The sequence below is a fragment of the Leopardus geoffroyi genome, chromosome C3 (genome assembly GCF_018350155.1).
Source record: "Leopardus geoffroyi isolate Oge1 chromosome C3, O.geoffroyi_Oge1_pat1.0, whole genome shotgun sequence".
Taxonomy (NCBI): domain Eukaryota; kingdom Metazoa; phylum Chordata; class Mammalia; order Carnivora; family Felidae; genus Leopardus; species Leopardus geoffroyi.
In genome coordinates this window covers 142,233,288-142,246,653 of record NC_059338.1, presented here as the reverse complement: position 1 = coordinate 142,246,653, position 13,366 = coordinate 142,233,288, and the positions used below count along the sequence as shown (strand labels likewise).

Here is a 13,366-nt window from a genome sequence, read left to right as displayed (position 1 = left end):
CTAATATTACACACGAAATTATGTATGTTAGGAATAGGCAAATTTTAATTTTCCCAACGACCCTCTGAGATAAATATTAATATCCCCATTTTAAGGTTCCAGGGAGGTTGAATAAACTTGCCCAAAGTCACAAAGCTATTAACTATGGGAGTTTGAATTCAAATCTACAACTATGGAACTCTCATATTTGAGTCATTAACTTCTCTAATGTCTCCCAAATAGTTAATGACAGAGCATGGATTAGAGTCAGGGGAATGATTGTTTTACTACAAAATCAGGGTTTTGTTTATGGAACAGATGAAACATTTAGGGAATAGCGTTCCTCTTCTCTCCTCCCAGGCCACACAGAGTAGCTTGGCAGGGTCCTGCTCTGAGGTTCACCAAAGTCACCCGCCCTACAGGATATCCCCGAGATCAGATGAATTAAATGGGGAGGGTGGAGGTCAAGAAACTCATTGCTCGATAGATTTCATCATTTGCTTCCTAAAACTAAGATCCAAAGTTTAATATAGTGAACACATTAGAAAGAGGAGGCAGAAACTTCAGGCCTTCCAGTCACTGCAGCCTCTCAAGTTCCACCTGCATCTGGAGGGAAGGAGTCAGAGAGGCTGAAAGGGGTGTTGTTCTAGTTTGATCTTGGTATTTTATTTTTGTTTGGTTGTTATTATTTTTCAAACCCTGTATGTGATTTTTGAAAAAAAGTAATGATTAGCTATAGACGAAATATAAGACATTGTGTTCTTCATCAGTTTCTATTTTGAAAATATAACTTCCATCCCAAATGAGGTTTTGGTACAATTCTGTGAAGAGTAGTATGAATGCACCCTGAGAAGCCAGCGTTAGAGGAAGCAGACTTTGTTGTCAACTCCTGAGTGTCTGAATTCCAACAGGGAACAATTGGATGTGATCCAAAACAAGTTCGTGAAGTTGAGAGAAAATAGTTCTGCAATAATGCAGGGGAGCCCTAAAATCCTCTTTTCAAAGAGTGTATCCCCCCTTTTGATACAAGGTTAAATGAGGAGTTGATGAAATTCTGTGACTTAGGATACTGAAAAAGACAAAATTCAGACTTGACAGTTCTTGCCATTTCCTTCCTTACTAAATTCACTGCTCTTTTGTGTGCAATAATTTTGTTTTAATTTTAGAATTAAAAAAATCTTCATTGTCCATAGTAAAAATAAAGACTTTAGACCAATCTCTGTTTTCTGTGCTTGGTTGGTGATTTTTGTATGTATTTATTTTCAGCACTGCTCTGAGTTTAGGCATTCCATCCAACATCACTAGATTGCAGATTCTCTCAGATGGAAGGGTAGAAAAATAACGAAAGTTGCCCCTGACTCAAAATCTTCCTTGAAAAATGATGGCAAGAAAACTGACTCATTTGGTAAGTAGAAATGAGAGATTATTATTTCCATTACCTGCAAGATATGATGTGTCTTCCAAAAATGAGAGCATGACTAATTTAACTAGAAAATGTTGCAGGCAGCCTATATCAATTCTCCATTACCCCAATTCAAGGCCGAGTCAATATGTCTTTACTTCAAAAACAAGTACAGAACCGGAGGGGAGAAGGCACTATTTATTTGGGTGTGTAGACAAAAGGACAAAGAGAAATTGCCCCTCCCCTAATCTCCTAATACTGGCCCTTAAATGAAAGAGTTTCGTGACCTGAAAGTTACTCGTCAGGACGGATGTAACTGAAAACGCATGGGAAGTTACAGTCATTCATTCTCTCCTCTTGAGCTAGTACCTGACCAGGGAGACATATTAAGTCACTTGGCTTGTTCTTCGTGGAGAAGTGTTAGTGTCTGATTGGATCACAAACAGAATGTGAGCATGTCCGTTATGCAAGAAAGAAGCCCCACCTTCTGGCCACCCGTGTAAGTCTTACAGTGCACCTCCCCACCATATCCCCTGCCACACTCCCAACCCCTGTGCATCGGGGCAAAAGTAGCTCTCCACTGGTCTTTATTTCTTAAAGCAGGAAGCTTTCCTGTGTACTTGGGAAGAAAATATTTGGCAATAATGGAAATCAAAATATTTCTCTAGACAGTTCAGAATTATCTGTAAACCCTTATGCCCTTTCAAACCAAAGCATACTTGTTTAGTAACAACAAGTTATTCCCTTTCTCTGCTTCCCTTTTTCATTGGTGGGGAGAAAACATAACAGTATTCTATCCTGGAAAAGCTCCATAGACAGTCTGACAATTGCTTTATCTTTTCCTTCTCAGCTCGTAAGCTTAGATCATTATTAACAGAATTTTTCTGTTTGTCGATACCATTTGCAAATACGTAATGATTCCTTTCAGTGACATTATTAATCAATTTATAATTCAAGCTATAGCTTCATTGTGTCCAATGTATTTTGCGTTTGTAATATAACACTGTGTAAAGTGTCTCTTAAGTCTACTAGGTTCCATTTGTCTCTGAGACCAGGTTTTGACCATTGTATTTACTTCTTATTGATAAGACCTCACTAATGTAAGCAATGAGGTATAATAACCAGCATGCTTTCCATTAGACCCCATGTAGGTTCTCAGTACTAAAATAAGAAAGCTAAACTAGCATAAAGCTATGTAAGAGATTCTCCTTTAATTTACGTCTGAGTTTTGTGACCAAGGTACGTAAATAAAGCATGCTACGTTGAGAACGACGACTACCCACGATAGTTGGTAATTAAGAGTAAGAGAGAGGTGAAGTGGGGTGAATTTCAGAATGAAATGTGTTCAAGGAGCGTGGCGATGGGTGGGGAATACGTACGTGGGAGATGTCATCGATCACTAATATGCTGTCCCGGTGGGGACAAATCAAGGACACGATACTTTCCAAGTCCCACTAGTGTGTTAGAGACTTCTCAGTTTAATTGAGTATGAATATGCCTTTTCGTGCCCTCGATTTCCATCTTCTTCTTCTTTTTTTTTTTTTTAAGTAGGCTCCACGCTCAGTGTGGAGCCCAACCCGGGTCTTGAACTCACAGCCCTGAGATGTAGACCTTGAGCTGAGATCAAGAGCTGGATGCTTAACTGACAGCCACCCAGGCGCCCCTGTGCCCTTGATTTCTTAACGAAAATTGAATGCCACATTCTTCTAATTGTTGCTTCTTGGGAACGTTACTGCTAACTACTTTTTCCACCCAAGAACTGATAGTTAAAACAATACGTGTTGCGAGAACTGTCAGAAATCCAGACCAGCAATGTTCCCGGTCACTCTTCACTTCCTCCCTCCTCTTATCTCTTCTCTGACATTCACCTTTCACTGCCATGTTGGAGTCAATCATGAAGAGACCGTATTTTATGCTTTATTGTGATGTGTTAGGCCTATTTCTGAAAATGAAATAACTCTGTGAAAGAGAAAAACTCACAACCCAAACAAGACAGATATCCAAAATAAGTAAGATAACAAAGTGACAAAAAAACAGTGGGCCGCTGGGGCGCCTGGGTGGCGCAGTCGGTTAAGCGTCCGACTTCAGCCAGGTCACGATCTCGCGGTCTGTGAGTTCGAGCCCCGCGTCAGGCTCTGGGCTGATGGCTCGGAGCCTGGAGCCTGTTTCCGATTCTGTGTCTCCCTCTCTCTCTGCCCCTCCCCCGTTCATGCTCTGTCTCTCTCTGTCCCAAAAAAATAAATAAACTTTGAAAAAAAAAAATTAAAAAAAAACAGTGGGCCGGTTTTAGGCATTTTCTTTTGCGCTCTTGTCCTGAGAGGAAAACTTAATTCACTTTTATGTGTCTCATTTGTCCGTTTGTAAAAATCTTGTAGTATTTGTGTGTGTTTCTGTTTTATAAAAGTCATAATAAGCAGAATTATGTAACAAGTATTTGCTATTTGCAGTGCAAACAGTTGTGCTTGAACCTCAGAAACATCTGGTAAGGCAGGAGTACTTATTCTCCCATTAAAGAAATGAGATCATGATTCTGCCAGGGTCACTTCTGATTATACATCCTGGGTTCTCTTTCTACACTATTCTGCTTCTAAGGAGTGGTTATTAATAACCAAATTGGGGTTTTTTTTTTAATGTTTGTTTCCTTATTTTTGAGAATGAGAGAGCCCACCACAGGATGGGCAGGGACAGAGAGAGAGAGGGAGAGAGAGATTCCCAAGCAGGCTCTGTGCTGTCAGTGCAGAGCCCGATGCAGGGCTCGATCCCACAAACTGTGGGATCGTGACCTGAGCCAAGATCAAGAGTCGGCCGCTTAACCTACTGAGCCACCCAGGCACCCTCATCGCCAAGTTTCTTGACGTTACTGAGGGACCAGGGACTACTTTCTAGCCCAGTAGACTATAGGAAAATTCATGGCATCTGAGTCTTGTCATCTGAGGTAAAGAGAAGGGGTTAGTAGATGTCTTAGCTCTGGCTGCTATAGTAAGACATAGCGTGCTAATACCATAGACTTGAGGTGGGGGGGCGCTTAAACAGAAATTTGTTTTCCCACAGATCTGGAGACTAGAAAGCCCAAGATCAAGGTCCCTCAGGGTTCACTTCCTAGTGAGAGCTCTCTTTCCAACTTGCAGATGGCTGCCTTCTCCCTGTGTCCTCACACAGTGGAGAGACAGGGAGGTGAACAAAGGGAGGGAGGGAGAGATCAAGAGAGAGAGAGGGAGCCCTGCCCCCTCTTCCTCTTCTTATGAAACACTAATCTCAACATGTGGGTCCCCCACCTCATGACCTCATTTAAACCTAACTATGCCTCAAGGGCCCCACCTCCAAATACCATCATACTTGGGGTTAGCACTTCAATGTTTGTATTTTGGAGAGACGCCAACGTTCAGTCCATAACATAGATTTAAGGCAAATGTGTCTGCATGCTGAATTTACAGAACTCAGTGACTACTAGAAGTATAGAATTATAAGGTGAACTCACATCACCTGGCAAATTTTTCTCTTTACAGGAGCTAAATGGGAGAAAATTAAGCGACCTGACCAACCACGGTCAATTTATCATTTGCATTTGGTTCTCTCCCATTTTCCTGCTACAACTCATAGCTGTCTCATACCTACATCCTTCCTCCCTCCCCATTAAATCCCTCAGTTTCCAGCAACCTGACTTACGCCTTCACTGGATTGCCTGCTGAGCCAAACCCATTCTTCAGAAAAGAACCAGTGAGACACTGATTTCCCCACAATCCGTTCCCTGAACCCCCAGACTAGTAGAACCAAGACTGCATTCGCAGTCTGGCCACTCCCGGAGGGAAGATGACCTCAAAGTCCCTAAGGCAGATCCTGGAAATTCCATCCCCACCCCCACCCCGGGGATCCCTGAGAAGTCCAGGAGCACTTAAGTTCTAGTCAGCTCCAGTATCGAGTTCCTGGAGCCACTATGTTAGCTCAGCTTAGGGAATGTCTTGCTGAGCTGTGTTGCTCAGAACTGTGTTAGCTCACGTGACATTGAGATTTCTTCCTCCGTATCCATTAAACGCCATCTCACTCGACATTCGTGTGAGTGGGAGTTTGGGAAGACAGACGGATTTTTTTTGGTACCTTTGACGACAGCTTAATACCAGCTGTTGGAGGACCACCTGTGGAGGCTACAGCCACTGCTGGATGGCAGTACCTCATGGTAATAAGGCCTTCTGTCTTCGTCCTTTGCTCCCTTCTCCCAGCCACCAGCTCGGCTACCAAGAGTACCTAGTCACTTCCTGCACTGGAAAGTTCGACTGTCTTTTCTGTTTGCTTGGCTTCTGCTAAGTCATTTCCTCTTCCCACACCATCACTCACCTTCCACGTAAAGGCCATTCTCTCCCCAAGAGCAACTCTGGTGCCTGCGGTAAGGAAATAAATGCCCTACCCTGTTTCGCCAGGTGAAATCATGGGCTTAACAACAACTAGACCCTCTGAGCCCAGTCACAGCATTTCTGGCATCTCTACTTTGTTTAATGAGGTGTTCACTTTTTCACACATCTAAAAGCCATCCCAACAGGGTGTTAATAGTCCTCTGGGGCCCTCACCAGGGTGCTGTTGACTGTGTTACCAAACAGCATCCCGATGTTGACAACCTCTCCCTTACCTAGATTTGTCTTCTGACGCTTTGATTCAACACCCCCGGGATCCACTCCCAGGCAGACACTTCTGGATCCTGCTGGTACATGTTAGCACACACGGTTGCTCTTTCGGCAGAGAATCCCTTTCCTCCTCCACCAGGTCCCGCACATTCACAGTCAGGATACACTGAGACTTGACGCTAGATATTGACTGGTGTCCAAGAGGGGAGCTGGGAGCAGATCTTCTGTTTTTAAAGTGCTTGCCCCGTTTGAGGCTTTTGCAGTCTTCAAATAAAGAGGAGCCAGGCGGGGGTCCATCTCACAACAAGAGGTCATGGGCAAGAAAGTTCAGGAAACTCTAGCTGGACTCCCCATCTCAAGTTTCAGATCCCCATCCCTTCCCTATCAGCACCTTGACCGTGGTGTAGGCAACCCAGGTCAGCTGAGAATTAAGCATTCCCCGATGGTTGTCATTCACAATTCAGTCCTGTGCCTGACCTGGAGCTTTCTCTGCCCTGTGGCTGAAGATAGTGGAGGCTAGGGCTTGGGCGTGGTGGTAGGATCTCTAAATGTGCACAAACTCTCTCTGATTCTCAGACTTCCCTTTAAAAATTGCAGTTCGCCCGAGCCTGCCATTTTCTTTCTTCGTGCATCATTGGTGTCCAGACAGCAACAGCTGTGGCTATGCAACTCCGCCATCTTTGTATGTTTTATTTCCCCCCAGACCTTTCGAACGCCAGACATACTCCACCGTGGTGCATCCCTTCGGCCCGGGTGCCACTGCAGTGGACACGTGCCTTAGCAGTGACACCATGATGGGGCGCACCGGTGCCTCTGCTACCAGCAAGGATGGGTCCTCGGTGCCAGCCAAGATCTGATCCAACTCTAGTGTCCCACTCTAACACTGTTGGCTGTTGCCTCAGGTAAAATCCAAACTTAGCCTGAACCCTGTGGGGATGGGTGCCTAGAACAACAGATCGCCCTGTAGAGTTGTCCCATCTTTGAGGCAGGGGGTCAGGGTTTGTACCCCGCTGTCTGTCACACCCCAATTCCGGCAATATCGAATCTAGAACAGTGTGAATCGTCTGTGCCTTGAATATGTCGCTTCTTCCTGGGTCTTTGATCTTGGGCAAATCACTTACCTCTTCTAAACCTCAGATAGCTTCTCTGAAAATGGGGAGATGAATTTCTATTTCAGAAGATTATTGGGAGAACTAAAGGAAACAAATAGATGTAAAGTCTTTGTGTGACACGCTTAGATCAGTGCCGTAAGGAGCACTGTAAATGTCCGTTCCCGATCCTCTCCCGCAGTCCCAACATTTAACTACCCTTTGATTTGCAGCAGGTTCACCTTTCTGAACATGGATGAACTATGTCAATTCTCCCTTCCCGCAAATCTCACAAGACTCCTGTAGCATCAGAAACATACTCACACAAGAGTATTCTTTTTAATGGTGGCAAAAGGCACACGACATAGAATTTAGCATTTTATTTTCGAGAGTTCAGTCTTGTTAAGGGTATTCACATTGTTGGGCAACCGATCTCTAGGACTTTTTCACCTCATAAACCTGAAACTCTATTAAAAACCACCTTTCCATTCCCAGCCCCCCCCCCAGCCCCTGGCAACCAACTTTCTACTATCTCTGTGAATCTGACTGCTTTGGATACCTCATGTAAGTGGAATCATACAGTATCTGCCTTCTTGTAATTGGCTTATTTCATTGGGCATAATGTCCTTAAGGTTCATCCATGTTATGGCATGTGTCGGAATTTCCTTCCCTTTTAAGGCTGAATGATAAATATTCTAGCCTTTGTATACACCACATTTTGTGTTTCCATTTACCCACCAGTGTACCTACACTTGGATTGCTACCACTTTTTGGCTACTGTGAATAGTGATACTGTAAACATGGCTGTACAAATATCTCTTCAAGTACACGCACTCGGTGCAGTTGCTGGATTGTCCGGTAGTTTTATTTTTAATCTTTTGAGGAACTCCCATACTATTTTCCATAGTGGCCGCACCATTTTACATTCTCATCAGCGGGACACAGGGCTTCCAATCTCTCCATCTCCATATTCTTGCAAACACTTGCTGTGAGATCGTGGTTTCGTTTTTGTTTTTATATTAGCCATCCTGGTGTGTGTGGAAAATACTTTTAAACCTAGTTAATATCATTAACATTTAACGCTTTGTTAGTCTCTGTAATGTTTAATTTTATGTGTCAGTTTGACTGGCCTAAGGATGCCCAGAGAGCGATAACACATTATTTTTGCGTGTGTCCGTGAAGGGCATGGTCACAAGAGATGAGCATTTGATTTGGTAGACAGAATAAAGAAGATCAACCTCACCGATGCAGGTAGGCATAATCCAATCTGTTGGGGGCCTGAATAGAACAAAAAGTCAGAGGAAGGGCAGATTTACTCTCTGCTGAGCTGATGCATCCATCATCTCCTGCCCTCAGACATAAGCAGTCCTGGTACCTGGGCCTTTGCACTTGGACTAGGACTTACACCATTGGCTTTCCTAGTCTACCGCTTGCAGAGGGCAGATTGGAATGTCCCACGCTTCCATAATCACATCAATCAATTCCTATAATAAATATAACATAACATAAATGTTCATATGTCTGCATTTCATGTACATGTAAAGATATCTCCTGTTGATTCTGTTTCTCTAGAGAACCGTCACTAATACAGTCTCTATAACTTTTTGCTACTGACAGGTAAATCTTCCCGGTTTCTAGGAGCTCAAAAATCATTAGCATGCTCATTTCAAATTCCAAGTTTTCCTTGAAAGTTAAGGTTTCCAAAGCTTGACTCTTCTATTATTCTGTTGATATAATGCTATATGATATGAATAAAAACAAGAAAGAGAACTGTAACATATGATCTGGTATGCAATAATGAAAGTCCCTAAATCTCTGAGTGCAAACATAAATGATTCTTTATTATTTTTTATTTAAACATTTTTTTACTGTTTATTTATTTTTGAGAGAGAGAGAGAGACAGAGTGTGAGCAGGGGAGGAGCAGAGAGAGAGGGAGACACAGAATCCGAAGCAGGCTCCAGGCTCCGAGCTGTCAGCACAGAGCCCAATGCGGGGCTCGAACCCACAAACTGTGAGATCATGACCTGAACCGAAGTCAGACACTTAACCAACTGAGCCACTCAGGTGCCCCAATGATTCTTTAATTCTTAATTTTAAATCAAGGCTTTTTTTTTTTTTTTTTTTGATTCAGTGCATACAATGTCCAACTACAATTCATTAACTCTAGGATGGATCCTGTCTGAAGTCTCATGGGCACAATTTCTTACATGTTTTGTTAGCAATAAATGAACGGAATAATTTTAATTTATGTTCTCCATTCTGTATTTTAAATGGAACATTATAGCATTAAAAAAATAAACCATTACATCATAATACCTACAGAAAGAAAAAAGTAGTGTTTTGTTAAGTGTTGACAGATTTGTGCCTGGATACTCAGTCCTGTATCTTAGAAGGTGTCTTTTCCTAAAGTTATAACCTTAAAAAAGATCACATTCCAAAATATGTAAAATGAGAGCCGCAGAAAGAGAGGAAAGAGAGGAGGGGACAAAAAGAATATTTGAAGCAATAATGGTCAGAATTTCCCAGTTTGATAAAAACATCAATCTACACATCCAAGAAGCTCTAACTGCCAAGTAGGATGGAAAGAACAGGGGTAAGGAGGAATTAACTTTGTCAAGGATTTCATGTTTAACTTTGTAACTATGTGAATACATTTTCAAATTTAAGATTATTTTTTCTAATTGATTCTTATTTGTAATTGAATTCCTTGGTTATTTTTGTCTTTACTCTCTATCTCACTCCACGGGGTGACAGCATTGTAGGACAGGGAGAGTCGATAGAAGCTTAGGTCATTCTGCTGTCTAAAACCTAATGCCATGGTGGGGAAGGGTATGGAAAGGAATATGAAAAACTGCCATTGTCAAAACCCATATGTTATTAAGAGCATAAAATCAAACTAAATAAAAGCCTTAATGTGCATGCAAATGGAATAAAAATCTGAGTGAAGTTCAGCCTAAGGTGGAATGCTTTAAATATTCTGTAAGTTCATGGACCATGTCTCATTTGCTTAGCAATGTTCCCATGAAGCTTATAGTCATGGCCTAGAAGTCTAATATTTTGTTAAAGTTTAGCAGACCCTTTATTAGGACAATTTTAGGGGTAATACATTTAAAACAACATGAAATTGGGAATTTTTGCATTGCAAAACTGTTTTGAAAAGTGTTCATAAATCTTCTATCTTGTAAAACACAAGCACAAAGCTAAAAGCCATAAACTGCCTTGGAAAGTTGTGATTGAAAATGAGATCATTCAAATCCAAAATCGATTTTCCTGAATTACAAAGAATATTTACAGAAGCTGGATGATTAATTTTTAGCATTTGCTAATTTATCTTGACTTTTCTTTCACCAAAAAATAAAATAAAATAACTGAAAGGTGTGGAGAATATGGTGGAAAATATTTTTGTTGTTTTTTTTACTTAAAAAACATAACATCCAATTTATTAAAAACTTAAAAGAATAGTATAAAGATTCCTGTATGCCTTTTGTTTGGTTTCCCAACTGTAAATAGTTTATACATTTACTTTCTCATTCTCTCTCTCTGTCTCTCTCTCACACACATATGTGTAATTTTTTTCTGAACTAATTGAAAATAAATTGCAAACGTGACTCTAGATATCTTTTGGTGGATATTTCCTAAAATACAAAGACACTATTCTATATAATCACAGCACCACCAACTATATAATGAAATAAACACTGATGTAGCATGACCGTCTAATCCACAGGACCCATTCAGATTTTGTCAAATTTTACAATAATTCCATTTGGAGAAAAGAATTGTCTAGAGGTCCAAGATCAAATCCAGGATGATTCGTTGCCATTTAGCTGCCAACTCTCTAGACTCTTGCAATTTAAACAGTTCTTCCACCTTTCTTTGACTTCCTTGAACCTGACAGCTTTTGGTGGGAACCTGACACAATTTGGTGATAATTTGACAGTTATTTTCCATAATACTGCTTAATTTTGATGAATATAATGACATACGTTTCTTTCTAAAAATGAACAGCAGAAAGAAACTTCAAACTATTGTAAAATAATCAGCATTCTCTCTATGCCCTATATCTCACCTCAGTGCTGCAGTTTAAATAAGAAAAAGCACCCTTACAAGAAAGGGAAGAAAAAGAAGGGAGGTGAAAGAAAATGAAATCAATAAGAAAATCTTCAGAACGAGAGAAATAACTTCTGCAACATTTTATTTAAGCCATAATAATCTCTCATAAGTATTAAATACTAGATCTAATCCAGTAAAAAAAATAAATAAATAACCAGTATCTATGTATAAATAGGGCACTCTAGTAAATAGCTCAAAGTAGGTAGGTACCTAATGTCTCTTTCTACGCTTGAAATTCTGGCTTCGTCTTTGTACTTTGCATTGCCTGAAGCTTTTGCAGAACCAAACTATGAATGTCTCGCACCCAATTCCTCCATAGAAAAGTTTTCTCTTTATTGGAACTCATCTCTTTTACTTCATTGTCCGATTTTCAGCTGGTGTTTTGGCAGATTAACTGTTGGGCATCTGTTATTTAATGACTGCATTGTCATTCTGTTATCATTTATGTTGTTACTTATTTCTCAATAAATGTAATTCAGTCAACAAGTAAACTTCTCTTCCATGAAAACAATGAGTATTCATAATCATAAAAATTATTTTCTGGATGAAATTTTCCGTTATGTATTTGCAACATCAGACTAAAAATTTTTTTTAATTTTTTTTTAACATTTTGAGAGACAGAAAAAGACCGAGCACAAGCAGGGGAGGGGGCAGAGAGGGAGGGAGACACAGAATCCAAAGCGGGGCTCCAGGCTCTGAGCTGTCAGCACAGAGCCCGATGCAGGGCTCAAACCCACAAATCATAAGATCATGACCTGAGCCAAAGTGAGATGTTTAACCAACTGAGCCACTCAGGCGCCCCCCAGACTACAAATTTTTGACAAGTATATACATAATACCTAGGAATGCATTTGCTGCGGTGACATCATCACATTTCATTCATATGAACATTCACATTTTATTATCTTTAAAAATTATACAGTGCTTTGATCAACACGGCAATGGCTGGTTCAGCTCTCATTTCTTTCATGAATCCTGTGGTTTGTGATCTATTACTCACTGATCCAGTTCCCCAAGATTTTAGAAAAATCTTTACAGTATTAGCTCTGGATCGAATAGCATTTTTATAAATCGGAATGATATTTTAACTTACCTAAAGGATATAGGTTAATTCCTTGCGATTTCCCTTGTAACTCCTATGTATTCTCCCTTTTTTCTCTGTACAGATTTATCATGCAGCTCCATAGGCCCGAGAGATGCAATAATGTAACAGACAAGATCTTTTAAGGTAATTTTATCCAACATTCTTAATTGGAAGGCATTTGAGAGGAGCACAGAGAAACCAAGTGCCCAGGTTTCCTGATACCAGTTCTGCAAATCCTTGCTACGCTACGCACCAAGGGACCTGCCGTCTTCATAAAGTTGATGTCTTCCGCAAAAACAAAACGACACAAAACAAGAAACCAGCACAGAGTATGTTCTGTGTATCTATGACAGAACACCGAAGCACCCTCTATTTGGGCAGGCTGACCTCCCAGTGGCGTATACAGTTTGGGGAGGACGGAGATAATAGCCGATTAGAACAGACCGCGCAGCCAGATCAGGCACATACCCAGGCAAGCTGTCCAGGCCTTGCCGACAACCTTCTATAGCCTCACCTCTAAATAAACATGTAACAAATATCTCATGGATATCCATTTGAAAGGTCAGCAAATGATTAGCCTGCCCAGAAGGCCCACATGTTTCCATCCAGCCCTGCGTGATTTGAGACCATTTCCTGCACCAGGGTGCCAAAAAAGAAATGGGATGCAATTTCAACTAGCCATTTGAGAAATTCTAATCAAACCTTCCAGAGGCTTTAACCAAATAAACCAATCCAATGTGTATTTTAAAAATGGTCTGAGAGGAGGAGGGAAGAGGGCGGCGTAGGAGGACGCTGGGCTCACCGCGCGTCCTGCTGATCACTTAGATTCCACCTACACCTGCCTAAATAACCCAGAAAACCGCCAGAGGATTAGCAGAACGGAGTCGCCGGAGCCAAGCGCAGACGAGAGGCCCACGGAAGAGGGTAGGAAGGGCGGCGAGGCGGTGCTCGCTCCAGGGACTGGCGGGAGGGAGCCGGGGTGGAGGGGCGGCTCGCCGGCCAAGCAGAGCCCCCGAGTGTGGCGGGCAAAAGCGGAGGGGCCTGACGGACTGTGTTCCGACAGCAAGCGCGACTTAGCGTCAG

The 13,366-nt window shown here is 41.7% G+C and overlaps 1 long non-coding RNA gene across 1 annotated transcript; it reads left to right on the top strand.

The window, feature by feature from the left end:
• The first annotated feature begins 253 nt into the window (after window positions 1-253).
• Window positions 254-12,989, top strand: LOC123586206. The gene is made up of 3 exons (XR_006706679.1): window positions 254-1,384; window positions 6,701-6,899; window positions 12,366-12,989. It is a non-coding gene; the product is annotated as an uncharacterized LOC123586206 (long non-coding RNA).
• Window positions 12,990-13,366: the final 377 nt, after the last annotated feature.